The sequence below is a fragment of the Pristiophorus japonicus genome, chromosome 9 (assembly GCF_044704955.1).
Source record: "Pristiophorus japonicus isolate sPriJap1 chromosome 9, sPriJap1.hap1, whole genome shotgun sequence".
NCBI classification, from domain to species: domain Eukaryota; kingdom Metazoa; phylum Chordata; class Chondrichthyes; family Pristiophoridae; genus Pristiophorus; species Pristiophorus japonicus.
In genome coordinates, this window is record NC_091985.1 from 121,946,662 (window position 1) to 121,960,566 (window position 13,905).

General features: G+C 44.1%; 1 protein-coding gene across 3 annotated transcripts in view; it reads left to right on the forward strand.

Annotated features, from left to right (window-relative positions):
* The window catches only part of meis1a (Meis homeobox 1 a), a 272,321-nt gene that overhangs the window by 89,645 nt on the left and 168,771 nt on the right, over positions 1-13,905 (forward strand). The gene's annotated exons all lie outside the window — the stretch shown is intronic.

Sequence of the window (13,905 nt, forward strand, 5' to 3'; positions counted from 1 at the left end):
TACTCTGCCACACATAGTGGGACTTACAGCGGAACTGATCGCACTGTCTGCTGAAGAGGGCGTTTCTGATTGGAGTCGGAACTATTTGGTTTCTCTGAGGCCCTGCAGACAGGTGATGTACGTCACTCTAGTGGGGTTTCCCTGGGTTTTGGCTAAGGCACATTACTGGGCTGGCCTAAAACATCCGACGATACCAGTGTGCGGTTCAGTGAGTTTGTTATTTATAACGGTGACACAACTGCATGCCTTGTGCACACATTTACAATTCCGTTGCAGATAGAAAACGGAGGAAATGGTTAGGGCCCCCCTCCCTCACCCCCACATCAGCCACACATTTCCAGCAGAGGTGGATGGGTAGCTATCTGCAGTGAGGACCCAGGCCAACTTCTCTTAACCCAGGGACACAGAAGCAAATTAAGGCACCTTCATTGCTACCCTCGCTGAGATCAGCTCATTCAGAACAGGTCAGAGATAGAACCTGAGACCTTCCAGGTCTGTATGGTGGAGGATGTGAAAGGTGAAGCTTTTTCTTTCTTTTAAAAATGATTTTTATATTATCACCCCCCCTCCCCAAAAATAAATCCATGTTGCGCACGTCCATGTACGAAGTGCACAATTTAATGAATTAGTAAGGAAGCGAGCCAGACTTCGTGATGGAAAGCATGTTGAGAGCTATTGCGTGCACTTATTATTCTTCCTCTTGGAAACTACTGAACAAAAGGAATGTGGTATTTATCGTTTTGGGGGGGGGCGGGGGGCAGTAATTTTAACCTAACTGGCTGGGCGGGGAACCCACAGGATTGGGTGGAACGCTGGTTTTACACCCTAGTAAAATGGGGCGGGGTATAAAGCCAGCGTTGCACCCGATCCCATCAGTTTCCCGTTAGTTTTCACATGTTATATAAACAATGTTCATTGTGTTACATAGAATTGCATAGAATATACAGCGCAAAAACAGGCCAATCGGCCCAACCAGTCCATGCCGCCGTCTATGCTCCACTCGAGCCTCCTCTCACCTTTCCTCATCTAACTCTGCCAGCCTCACCCTCTATTCTCTTCTCCCTCATATGTTTATCAAGCTTCCCCTTAAATGCATCTATGCAATTCGCCTCAACTACTCCCTGTGGTAGCGAGTTTCACATTCTCACCACTCTCTGGGTAAAGAATTTTCTCCAGAATTCCCTATTGGATTTCTTGGAGACTATCTTTTATTGAGGGCCTCGAGTTTTACTCTTCACCACAAGTGGTTAGCTGCAGAAGTCAAATAGTTAAAAAAAAAATTACCTGTGTGTAGATTAAGAGTTGAATTCAAGCCTCACGGCATGCAGCCAATCCCCAGAGTGGAATACTAACCTCTTAATATACAAAACTGCTGAGATGAGAAGTCCAGACTTGCAGTAACTCATTGACCCACAGGCAATCCTGAGAAATCAACAGAGGGAGTTCCTGCAACCTCAAAAACCGCCTAGATCTTTTAACAAAGAACAACTTTAATACCAAAATAAAGTTGAAATTGATATGAACGTTTCTATGAATAAAAATCTTCCTTTCATGAAGTGATTCTTTTTAAATAGTCGTGTGCAGGAGATCTTAAGAAATCCTTCCTGATTTTGGAAGTGAAGAAGCAAATGACTGCTGTTTTATTATACAATACAAGTCAGGAAAAGTAACAGCCAACTGACACCGACAAAATATGTTTTCATACCAACGAAATAAAGCAACATATGTTTTCTGTGCATTGAATATTGTGAAACAGTTGTCATATAGGAAGAAGTAATGGGATATTAGTCAATTTGTATTTGTCTTACTGAGTATTTACAGCACAGAAACAGGCCATTCAACCTAACAGGTCTATGCCGGTGTTTATGCTGCACACGAGTGTCCTCCCACCTTTCTTCATCTCACCTCATCAACATGTCCTTCTATTCCTTTCTCCCTCACTCCCATCCTTTTATATCGGGTCACAGTTATTAGCACCCACCCCAGCATTTTGCTTAGTAAAGTCAATGAATTATGTCGATAATCAAAAAGTGAATTTGGAACTTCAGGTGATACCTGCTATAAGTCAGCTACTAGAACAGGAAGATTATAAAGTATTGGCCCAGAATTTGCAGTCAGCGGCGAAGCAAAGATTGCCGCTGACCTCGAAGAAAGCTGCCCATAAAGATCTAGCAATCTCTGTGGTGTGAATTTCAACTGTCGAGACCTTTTTTTGAATCTGGCGCCAAATCAAGCGAATCCTAAACGTTCAGCAACTGTGATGCCACACAACTGGCTAAGCAGCCAATCACATTGAAGAATTCTCACAGACAGCAAACCAGGATGTAAAATGCACAGATTCTAATTAACTTCTTGTAAATTTTACAGAGAGCAAAATAAAGATTGGGACATAGACATCGGATTAAGGTAGAAGCTTAAATATCATGAACCAACTTTAAATAAATTATACTACAAACTTATGATTCTGACCATATTAATGGCAACATTTGACATTCCCCAAATATAAAATTAGTTTTTCAGGGCCAAAATGGTTGTTCAGCAGTCAGTATGCCATTATAAACCCAGTTACACCTCTTTCAACAAGGCTTAAAGTTTTAAGGGATTTTTAACAGTGATATTCCAGCATAAAAGGGGAAGTTTTTGTCCTTATATGTGATTTCAACTGAATGCCAACTCTGGGGAGTCTCACAGCACAACCTGTGGTGGAGCGGTGCAACTGCAGGATTTCCCCATTTATCTGCTCGTGCTAAATTCTGAAGTCGCGGTCAGTTACAGAGGGGTAATGACGGCGATGCTGACAGTTTTACCATCATTACCACTGCAAAATTCGGGTCAATATGAATAACTCTTTCAGAGAAGAGTTCTAAAGTTAAATGAAGAAAGCCGTGCAGCATTACACTTTTACAAAGGTTGACACTAGTGAAAACACAAAATATTTTTTATCTGCATTAGCCTTCCAGGATACATAGACCCCGAAATTCCTGCCAGCTGCAATGGCGGCACTCCCTCGCTGGGGTGGGAATCCCACCTGCCTCTTCTTTCAACTCTGACTCTTACCCGTGCTCTGAGATCAAGGGCATTTTCATATGCAATACAGCGAAGGTAGACAATTGCAATAGGGAATCTGGCATTTTAAAGTTTAAATTTCCCCCAGACACCCTTAATATTTAGTGCTGCTTGGGTGCAAATAGTGGTAAATATTTTGGACAATATTATTTCACTAATTTTCTGCATTATAAGCAGCCACCAAATCCTACACAAATTCTGATGGGCAGAAATAAAATGGGGATCTGGTGTAGCTGGATCCTCCGTGGTGCCCCCACGCCCTCTCTCCCCCTCCCCCCACCTCCCTGCACTCACACACCCACATAATTTCCAGCCCATTCACGTAGATGATGCCAATTTGTCAGAGGAAATTTGGGTTAGTAGTCTCTGGCCCTACAGACTAGAGTCAATAGAAAAGTTAGAGACTAGAGGAACAAAATCACAATTGGCATTCCTCTGCCTGTAGGATCACATTGCTCATTTGTAGTACTCTTTTTACAGTCAGATTATTAAACGAGGAAATTGCCTCACTTTATATTGTGCATAAGATTCCCGATTATACGTTCATAGCTGATGTACTGAAGATACGTACTGGAGAGCAGTGTTTAAACTGCGTCAGATGTTACTAGCAATGTAATGCTCAACCAACTCAATGTGTCCCACGTGTATTCAACCTTACCTGCAGTGATTTATTAAAGAAAAATAGGAGCCTTGTTTTAATATACCCAAACAATCAACCCTTCCCCCCCAAAAAACGATACCCTTTTGCTCCACATAGCTTCAGATAAATAACATCAGACTGAGCTTGCTTGGACCTCTTCTCTTTCATTGTCAGCGGAAATGACGGGAACATGCACAGTGCTCTCTCCAACCATTTCCAACCTCAAATGGCTGTCGGGTGCTAGGACTCCAATTTGCATATTGAAAGTGGCCTAGTGCCTGTAACTTTGCTAGCCAATGGTAGGCCTCTTTCTTAATGGCACCGGTCGCATAGTCAGTGTAAATGAGGAGGTAAGGCTAGCAATGCCATTTTGAGGCCATGACTGGCCTGTTAACGCCAGACGACTCAAGTAAAATCAATCCCAAGATTTAAAAAGACTTGTTAGAAGTATGACATAGTCCAAAATTTGTGGCATACACCCAATTCATAATAAGCCTCTCCTCTACTCCAAAAATCAGATTTAGTATTTTGTATAATCTCATGGAGTGATAACGATAACAACTTGCATTGATATGGCGGATTTAATGCAGTAAAAAGTCCCAAAGCGCTTCACAGGAGCGTTATCAAACAAAATTTGACACCGAGCCACATAAAGAGATATTAGGACAGGTGACCAAAAGCTTGGTCAAAGAGGTAAGTTTTCAGGAGCGTCTTAAAGCAGGAGAGGGAGGGAAAGAGGTGGAGAGGTTTAGGGAGGGAAATCTAGAGCTTAGGGCCCAGGTAGCTGAAGACACGGCCATCGATGGTAGAGCAAAGAAAATCGGGGCAGGAAAACCATATTTATAACAGACTACTGCAACTAGCAAAGATTTGGCTAAGAAGCAGGTTCATAACTCGTGATATATTTTCCATAAGACAATAGTTTAAAAAGTTTATCATTAGAAAAAAAATCACGAAGGCCCTGAAATCCCGGTTCTGGGCTTCCCGCGGACGGTCGCCTGAAAAGAAGAGAAAAGATGCGCACTTACCTTTTGCTCGGGCGCCCACCAGCCATTGCGGTTTTTTAGGCCTCTTCTGCATGTGCATCGCAGCGCGTGTACGTCTGAACGGACGTAGAGCTGGAGCTGGAGTCACGTGGGCCTGGACACCCAATCAAGGTAAAGTATTCTCATTCATATTGGGAATTCCGTAAGTATTATTATGAATGAGAACCCTCTCCCCCCCCCTCCCCCCAGACATCTAAACACAAATTAAAAAAAATAAAGAAAAACACCCCACATATTTAACATTCATTTAAATTAAAGTTAATGTGTTAGAAAAATATATTTTTCAGATTTTTAAAAAAGTTTTGTAATTAGGGTTTAAAATAAACTTACCTTAGTGGGCAGGGTTTTTAACATAAAAATGTGTTTTTAAATTTTATTTTGATATGTTTTATATATGTTTTAAAACTCTTAAGCTTGTAAAAGTAGGCTATGCGCCTGCTTTTACCAGGCGCAAGAGTTTTAAGGACATTCGCTGGGCAAGAGATGGGCAAATAGCACAGTCTTGCCCATGGGTATGTCCTTCTCCCCAAGATGCATTGGATCTGTCAAACCAGAACTTGACAGATCGGAAAAGCCGGTTTTCAGTGCATGCGTATTACGCGGCGAGAACCGGCTTTTGTGATGTCTTCCCGGGTCTGTACACACTCCGTACCGACCCGGGGAGGCCGGAATTTCAGGCCCATTCATTTTTTGCAGAGGACGAGAATTTGCAAATGTAAAAAAATGATTGTATTATGTGGGGTTGTTCGGCAGGTTGAAGTGTGAACTTTGTGCTAAACTTACTGTGTTTTTTCAATAAATCACTGCAGGTAAGGTTGAATACATGTGGGACACATTGAACTAGTTGAGCAGTACATTGCTAATAAAATTTGAAACAGTTTAAACACTGCAGTCCATTATGTGTTCTCAGTACATCGGCTAGGTAGTGGTAATCTGAAAACTTGGTGCAATATTATCCATGGCATTGTCCCTTTGTCTTAAACTGACTGTAAAAAGAATACTTTTACAAATGAGCAATAGCAGCCTATAGAAGGGGAACGCCAACAGCAATTTTGCTTCTGTGGTCTTTAACCTTAGAATGGACACTAAGAGCAAGAGACTATGGCCTACATATTCCTTCCCCATACATAGCGCCTGACAGGCGGAGTGCACCAGAACTGCGCTGTTCCCCTCCAGCTTACCACGTACCCGAATTTCGTGTCATCGGCCATTAGCATGGACAGAGCTCCCTAGAAGTATTGGGAATCAGAGGTGGAATCAGGAGTCCAGCCAAAGGTATGAGAGGCCATCTCTAGTATTTCTTCTGGACTTCTGATATTTAAAGCTGCATAGAGTGACACCAGTAGTCCCAGCCAGATGCTAGATAATTGGGTAATTCCCCCATCAATCACGCCTGGAGACAGCACTGCTATAAGCGATTGGGATGGATTTTATGCACATCATTTGTATTATCTAACTATCCTCCAGTCACTGCAATTTGCTGGAGAAATCATAGAATCATAGAATAGTACAGCACAGAAGGAGGCCATTCGGCCCATCAAGTCTGCGCCAGCTCTTTCGAAGAGCAATCCAGTTAGTTCCACTCCCCACTCTTTCCCCATATCACCCTGCTTTTATCAGGAGACGTTGCTGCAGTTTCAGTCATGAGTTCTGTTTGCTTTAGTTCATAGATACTCTTTTTAAATAGACTCTGTGGACTGTTTGCTGTAGTGCGTTGTTTAAGCAGACTCTGTTGGTTGAGTAAATAGATTCTGTTTACTGTAAAACAAACTGTTTGCCGTGAGCCTTGCCACAAGTCACACCCTGCCTCCAACTCATTGGCTGACACAGTGGTGTGAATAGACACTCTGTATATTCAGGGGCTTGTGGACATATTGGAGGTTTTTCTCAGTTTCCATTGCACCAGTCTGCACAACTACAATCAAAATACAAAAATCAAACAAAACATATTGAAAATAACATTATTGTATTATTAAACTGATATGATATGATATGATATTTAGTTACTCAAGCAAAGTTAAAGGACAGTTATTGCAAACATATTGTGATTGGCTGATATTTGGTAATTCCCGCTAACAGCACTGTATATAATAAACTGTTCCAGTTAAGGCGATGTAGAATTGCCTCTTTGCTTGTGGGTATAAAAATCTATGGAAAGGGTACTTGGGGCTAGAAATTGGCCTACTTTGCACCTCCATTAGTGCCTCGGGGGACGGGGGGGGGGGGGGAAGATAACCGGGCACTACCAGCTCTGCGAGAGTACCGACCCCCACAAAATTGCCGTGGAGGTTTGCGGCAGCGGTAATCCCGAGCGCCACGATCTCCTGCGTCCCGGAGATTGAGACCTCATCCGGCTGAGCAGCGCCATGGATCTGAACTTTGGTTCCTCCCCCTGCAGCATAGCCGGGCTTCAACATCGGTAGCTGCAGGAGGTGTTGTTTGGGAGGCTGGCCACTTTGGGAGTGGTCTTTAGGAAAGGCAAAAAAAAATGTTATCCCTTAAGTTGTTTTTCGAACATTTTGCTGTGCCGCGATTGACCAGCCCACTCTGTTAGAGTGCTTGGGGCTGATCGTCGTGGATTGCGGCTTCCGTCGGCAAGGAGGGACATCGATTTCATGCAGAGCCTGCAACAACGACCCTTCCCTTTAAGGGATGGAAGGAGGCTCGGATCACAGCAACACTGCACTCGACACTGTGCAGGGCTGCACCAATACCCCTCCTCTTGCCGGCTATAGGGAAGTGGTTACGCTTGGATTAGTGCTCCACTTCCTTCTTGGAGGCTATATCAGACGTTCGCTTCGGCTTCAGTAGTGTAGCGCCTGCCGATAATTTTGGACTACCGCAAAAGTTATCGCCCCAGACGGGGCGCCACACAATTTCCCCCTCTCAATCTTTTTATTGGGATAAAAGAGGAAAACATAGGAAATGTGCACAATTGCTGTCGTCGTCAAAGTATTGTTGTTTAACCATGGTTATACTGCAATATAACAGTGAAAGGCAGATGCGCTTAAAGGGTTTATCGAAAGGTTTTTGATGGCAAAGGTTTTTTTTAGTTTGATTGCCAGACAAATTTGCTGAGATGATGCAATATCGGCCAAAATGGGCCATAATGTGGAGAAGACAACATCACACCGCTTACACATAATGGGCCCAAGTTTCGGGCCGCGCCTAGAACGGCGCAGCCCCGACCTGGACGCCCGTTTTTCGCGCCACAAAGTGCGCCTAAAAAATACTTACAGATTCTCCGGCTCCCTGTAGGCCCTCTGGAGCCGGGCGCAGCGCAGCACGAGCTGTAGGGGGCGGAGCTAGGTCCCTGCGCTGAAAACCGTGCCGGGACCTCTGCACATGTGCGCACTGGGGCTGCGTGAATAAGGCTCCTCCCACGGCCAGCTCCTGCTTCCTCCCCACCCGACTCGACTCCCGCTTTCCCCCCGCCCCCCCGTCCCCGGACCGGACCCGACACCCCGGACTGGACCCGACCCGAGCTTCTCCCACCCCACCCGACCTGACCTCCCTCTCTCTCCCTCCCCCACCCCCCCCCCCCGAGCCGACCCGCGCTCCCGACCCCCCCCCCTCCCAGACCGGACCTGACCCAACCTGACCTCCCTTCCACCCCACCCCCAGACACAACCCGCGCTCCCTCCCCTCCCCCCCCCGACCCGAACCAACCCGTCCTCCCTCCTTCCCTTCCCACCCTTGACCCTGACCCGCGCTCATCCCGACACGACCCGCGCACCCGACCCCGGACCCCGGACCCGACCCAACGCCACCTACCTGTAAATCTGGTGCTGGGGACGGGCCCGGCCCGTTCAGCCTCCCCTCCCCCCCGCCTTCTCCTTCCCCCCCTTTCTCCTTCCCTCCCCCCCCTTTCTCCTCCCCCCTTCTCCTCCCCCCTTCCTCTTCTTCTCCCTCCCCCTTCCCCTTCTTCTCCGCCCCTTCCCCTTCTCCCCCCTTCCCCTTCTCCCCCTTCCCCTTCTTCTCCCCCCTTCCCCTTCTCCCTCCCCCTTCCCTCCCCCTTCTCCCCCTTCCCCCCCTCTCCCTCCACCCCCCTCCTCCCCCTCCCCTCGCTGTCAGAAACACAGACACTGACAGACAGAGAGTGAGAGGCACACACAGACAGACAGACAGAGAGATAGAGACACTGACAGAGACACACTGGGTGGGGCATCCCAGCACGCTGTTGGAGGGCTCCCGGTGCTGCAGTCGGTAAGTAGAGAATGCTTTATTTATTGATTTAAAATTTTTTGATTTCTTATTAATTTTTTTGATTGATTTATTGGTTGATTTATTGATGTTTTTATCATTTATTATTGATGATGGCTCTTTATTTGTAAAACTGAAGTGTTTAATGTTTGTAAACTTCCCTTTAAACCCCCCCCCCACCATTTCCCACGCTTGATTTGTAACCTACGCCTGATTTTCTAAAGTGTAGACAAGGTTTTTCTGAGCGTACAAAAATCTACACTTACTCCATTCTAAGTTAGTTTGGAGTAAGTTTTCACTGCCTAAACTTTCAAAACGGGCGTAAGTGGCCGGACACGCCCCCTTTTGAGAAAAAAAATCTGTTCCAAACTGAAACTGTTCGAACTGACTAGAACTGGAGCAAACTAAATGCCGAGAATTGCAATTTCTAAGATACTCCATTCTAAACCAGTTGCTCCAAAAAAACAAGAGCAACTCAGGCCGAAACTTGGCCCCAATGTCATTGCAAAGGAAATGTTGCACAGCCATTTGGCTGATCCCCTTCCTGAGGCATGTGACACAACCCTTGACTCTACTTTTATCAAATCTGACCAGCGCAACAAAACAGCAGTGTTGGTTTGAGATACAGCTAGTGCCATGTGACAGAACAAATGACACTACAGTTTTTAAACATCATTTATCCAGAGAACACAACGAGGCATTTCCGGCATTGTTTGCAACAATTTATTTGTGAGATTTATTCATGAGGTACCGTGTTATTTCAGTGGTCAAAGGCAAAAGCTTGGTAAACATCAATACTTATAGCAGTAAATCGTTCTACTTTGGTTCATGGTGACGTGTGTTTGTTGGAGAATAAGTACAGACCTCCCCATTTTCTCGTGATTAGCAAAAAAAAAGCTAAGTCACAAAAGAATTACATTTTCTTCATATTTCTTTTCTAAGCAGTTTAGGGGGAAAAAGTTACAAAGAGGATAAAAAATCAACACTATTACCAGCATCTGTATTTTAATTAACTTAAACTACTTTGAAGTGAATTTCGCTTTCAGTAATCTCAAAACCTGCAGATAAAACATCAGGAGAGGCTGAAATATAAGGAGAAAAGCACACACACACACTGTCCCTCCCCCCACACACACTGCCCCCCACCCCCCCCCCCACACACACACACACTGCCCCCCTGCCTCCACACACACACACTGCCCCCCACCGCCCCACCCCCACCCCCCTACACACACACACACGTTGTTAAAAATACAGTAGTGCAACACATTCGCAGCCATGAAAGAACAGGCAACTAAAATATTTTCATAGCGTGGCTAGATTTTTGAGAGGAGGAGGGAAGAGGGCCTTGACCTATGTGAAGGGGAACCCCTGCAGACATAACCATTCTGACCCATTGAATGGTCTGAATACGATAAATGCTGCTTTATCTTTTCTTGAAAGGAACAAGATAGAGAGGGGCCTAAATGCCTGGGCATGCTTAAATGGACAACTGTGCGACGTTTAAGCTGAGTGGGTGTTTGAAATCTGAGCACTCAACAGGCTAAGAGCTGCCACAGGTCACCTGCTGCCCTCCATGGGGATAGGCCCAGACCTTACAAGAAATTGCCCATGGACAGATTGTAGTACAAATTCTTTTCTCTACTGGCTGGCCTCTTTCACCAGACCATGGCCTATAAAATTTTGTAAAAACAATTCTAAAAAAAAATATTTCAAAGGGCAAGCGGCTACGATGAAAGGTTCGACAGTTTTCACTTACAGTTCATGCTCTTCATTACAAGAATTGAATTGTGGGGCCATGGCTCAGCAATACTTGCTCCAGATCCTACGGCATTCTTAAATAAAGCCTGGTTGTTGTGCTTTTTTTCCCTCTGTGCTCGCAGCTCTAAAACAGCAATATGTCAGCTTCACTAATTTTAAATTGTATTTTGACTAAATTGTGATAAGCACAAAGAAAACTTACACCTTGACTTGCAATATGCCATATATAGAGAATCAGGTATCGGCAATTAAAGTGGTTTTTCAAACAATCATATCAAAAGAGATTACCCTAAATTCATCTGATAATGTCATGCAATGCCTAGAGAGATTGTATGGGAAGTTACAGACCATTTGAATGGCTCAAGCTCATCAGGACTAAGACAGTCGGAATGCTCACATGATGGTTGACTAAGTGCGTTGCATATGTGTGGAGCAACTGCAAGGCCTGTGTGTAGGCTCTGCCCTCCCCGCCCCCTCCCTCCCAAATAGCCAGGGGCAATCTAACAGTGCCTCTGGCCGCCTAACTCACTGGCCTGCTGCTTAATTGCCACACGGAGTCTGTGACACACGGGCAGATGATATGACATTTTCAGTTCCTGTCACTAGCGAAAGCCACAACACGGCTCACACTAGTTGCTAAGAAGCTGTCAGAAACTGTTAGCAGTTGGCAAAAGTTGCCCTATGGCATTTCCTCATGGCATCAGCAAAACGAGCATAAATCACCCAGTGGAGCCTGCTGCTGTACTAATGAGGCTGTAAGCTTGTTTATGGACTAGCGTCATTTTTATGATTATTTCCACCTTTTCAGTTTTCCCTTCATAATCTGCCTGTGTTTGGAGGCAGGAGAAGTCAAATCTAGAAATGAAGTCACTGCTGACATTTTGCAAATGTGGCCCATAGCTGCTACCATATGGCTCTCTGCGAGTTAGCTCATTGGAGTCTAAAAAGAGAGAGAGAAAAAGAAATTAGCCCCAGACCTCACAGAGGTGATTGATGGTATCAAATTACAGTGAAAATGGAAATGCCAATAAAATTGATGCTTCAGAGTTTCCTCCAAGGTTTCGCCGCTCAGAGGTCAGTATGCAAGAAAAGTTAGCAAAGAATAGGTTAAAAATGTGTTTAAAGAAAGAGGGAAAGATGCAAGGAAGAAATGGGTGTAAGAACACCATAATATCCTTTAGCATCTGGTGGGTGAAGGTATCCAGCTCTTGTTATCTCGATCTTCAACTCACTGCAGAGGAACAGAATTAGAGTTTATTGTTTTTAGGCATCTCTGAACATGCATCCGATTTTGCAGTGGATTGAAAGCATTTGCTCCTAATGAAAATCTTGTCTTAGATTACAAGCCAGCAGTGTAATTTCCCCTTGCAGATGAAAGTAAAACAGCTCTATTTGCCTAAAAAACAGTAGGAAGAACAAACTGTGCATGAAAGCTGAGGCTGTGTTTTTGGACTCGTGCTAATGATGTAACAGAAACCTGTTATTTGGGGTAAGCCACTCTCTCCAGATTGATTGAGGGGAATAGTCCTCACTTAAAAGCTTTCACCGTTGTATCTACATAAGTCTTTACTTAAAATTTCTGTTTCTAGTGTGGGCGCTTTTGGTACATGAGGAAAACAGGAAAGGTACTGGCAAGTGTTTTATATGGAATGCAGAAAGCCTTTCCTTCTCCTAATGGTGTATATAATTCAGGTGCCCTGAAGGCATGCTTTCAGGAATTCTTTTGCCTGAGGTAATGGGAAGCAAAGGCTGTTTTAAAGCCTTGATTATTCTATTGATGCGCAAAGCTGGAAAAAGTCATCGCTGGATTATAGTAGATATTTCCATAAATTATCAATGAATTCTTCTCTAGTGAGGCAGTGGGGCATTACTAGTAAATGAATCCGAAGGCTTTTTTGGCACAAATGGAAAGTTATATGTAAAGAGGAGGGTTGATGCAGAGATGGAGAAATGGGGGAGGGTATGTCATTAGATTGGACACTGTTCAGATTTTTAATCAATAGTATGTATCCTCGACTTTTATTTTCATACGTGGTTAATAATCCAGTGTTTACAGTATTTATATTCTGATTTAAACAGCTGTTGTTTTTGCTAGTCATGTTTCTTTAATAAATTATAACGTAATGGAATAAATTGCTTTCCCATACAAAAAAAACCCAGCATTCACCTCAAACTCGATGGCAGTACTACGGCATGCACTGTATGCATTATGCGTTATTAATGAAGCTGCCAGTGAATTTCTCTTTTGTCTTTCTCCACTAAATAAAATTATAATTCTAGCTATAATATTTAAGCACTTTTGGGTTAGTATTTATTTTGCAACTCCTTTGCATTTTATCTTTGCCACAAGTTTAACGGTGGTCAGGATAAGGAGAAGAACAATGCCGGGGAAATGAAACATAGTTCACTTTGCACCCAGTGTCCGCCTCCAGTAATCTCAGGCCAGCGATAATATAGGTCAGATTCATTGTGCGTTCCTCTGCAGTGGGACTTAACCTTTGCCTCAGATCGGCGCCCCCTACTGCACCAGTGTGGAATTATCATCTCCCATACCATCTGGCCTTATTTCAGTTTTGACAATTTAGTGTCAGTTCGAGTTGAGGTTATGGTCAGTCCCATGCTGTGAATTTCTATCTGCAGAGGATAAACCTGGGACTGTCCAAACTCAAATTTAAATAGGGCTCTTAACAGTCTTCAGAGTGCAGACACTTTTCAGTCCATTTGTCTCAGAATTGAGAAGCCAGCTTCACAGACTCATCCAGTTTATTAGTGTTGTAAACACTGAATAAAGTAAAAACAAAGCCAACAGTATTAGATTTATTTTACACAGAAGCTAAAGCTGAGATACATGCGTTGATAGGGGACTGAAAATCAACACTTTCTCCCCTCCGCCATAACTTTCACTGCAACGTTTAAAAAGAGACTGGCGAGTGCTTTTGAAATATTCATAGTGTTAATGGATTGTACCTGTTTCCCACCCTACAGGTGGTATCTTGTACCAGTCAGCTACATAGGAACTACAAATACTGTATTGTTAATTGTACTTCTACGTGCAGCTATGTACTGTTTTGCACTGTGTGCAGCATTGAAACAAACTGCAGCTAGGAACTCCAGGTGAGAGTAACATTAGTCCCAATTCTTCAGACTTGGCACAGGCATTAAAGCCATTAGTGCCAACCAAACTGTGCT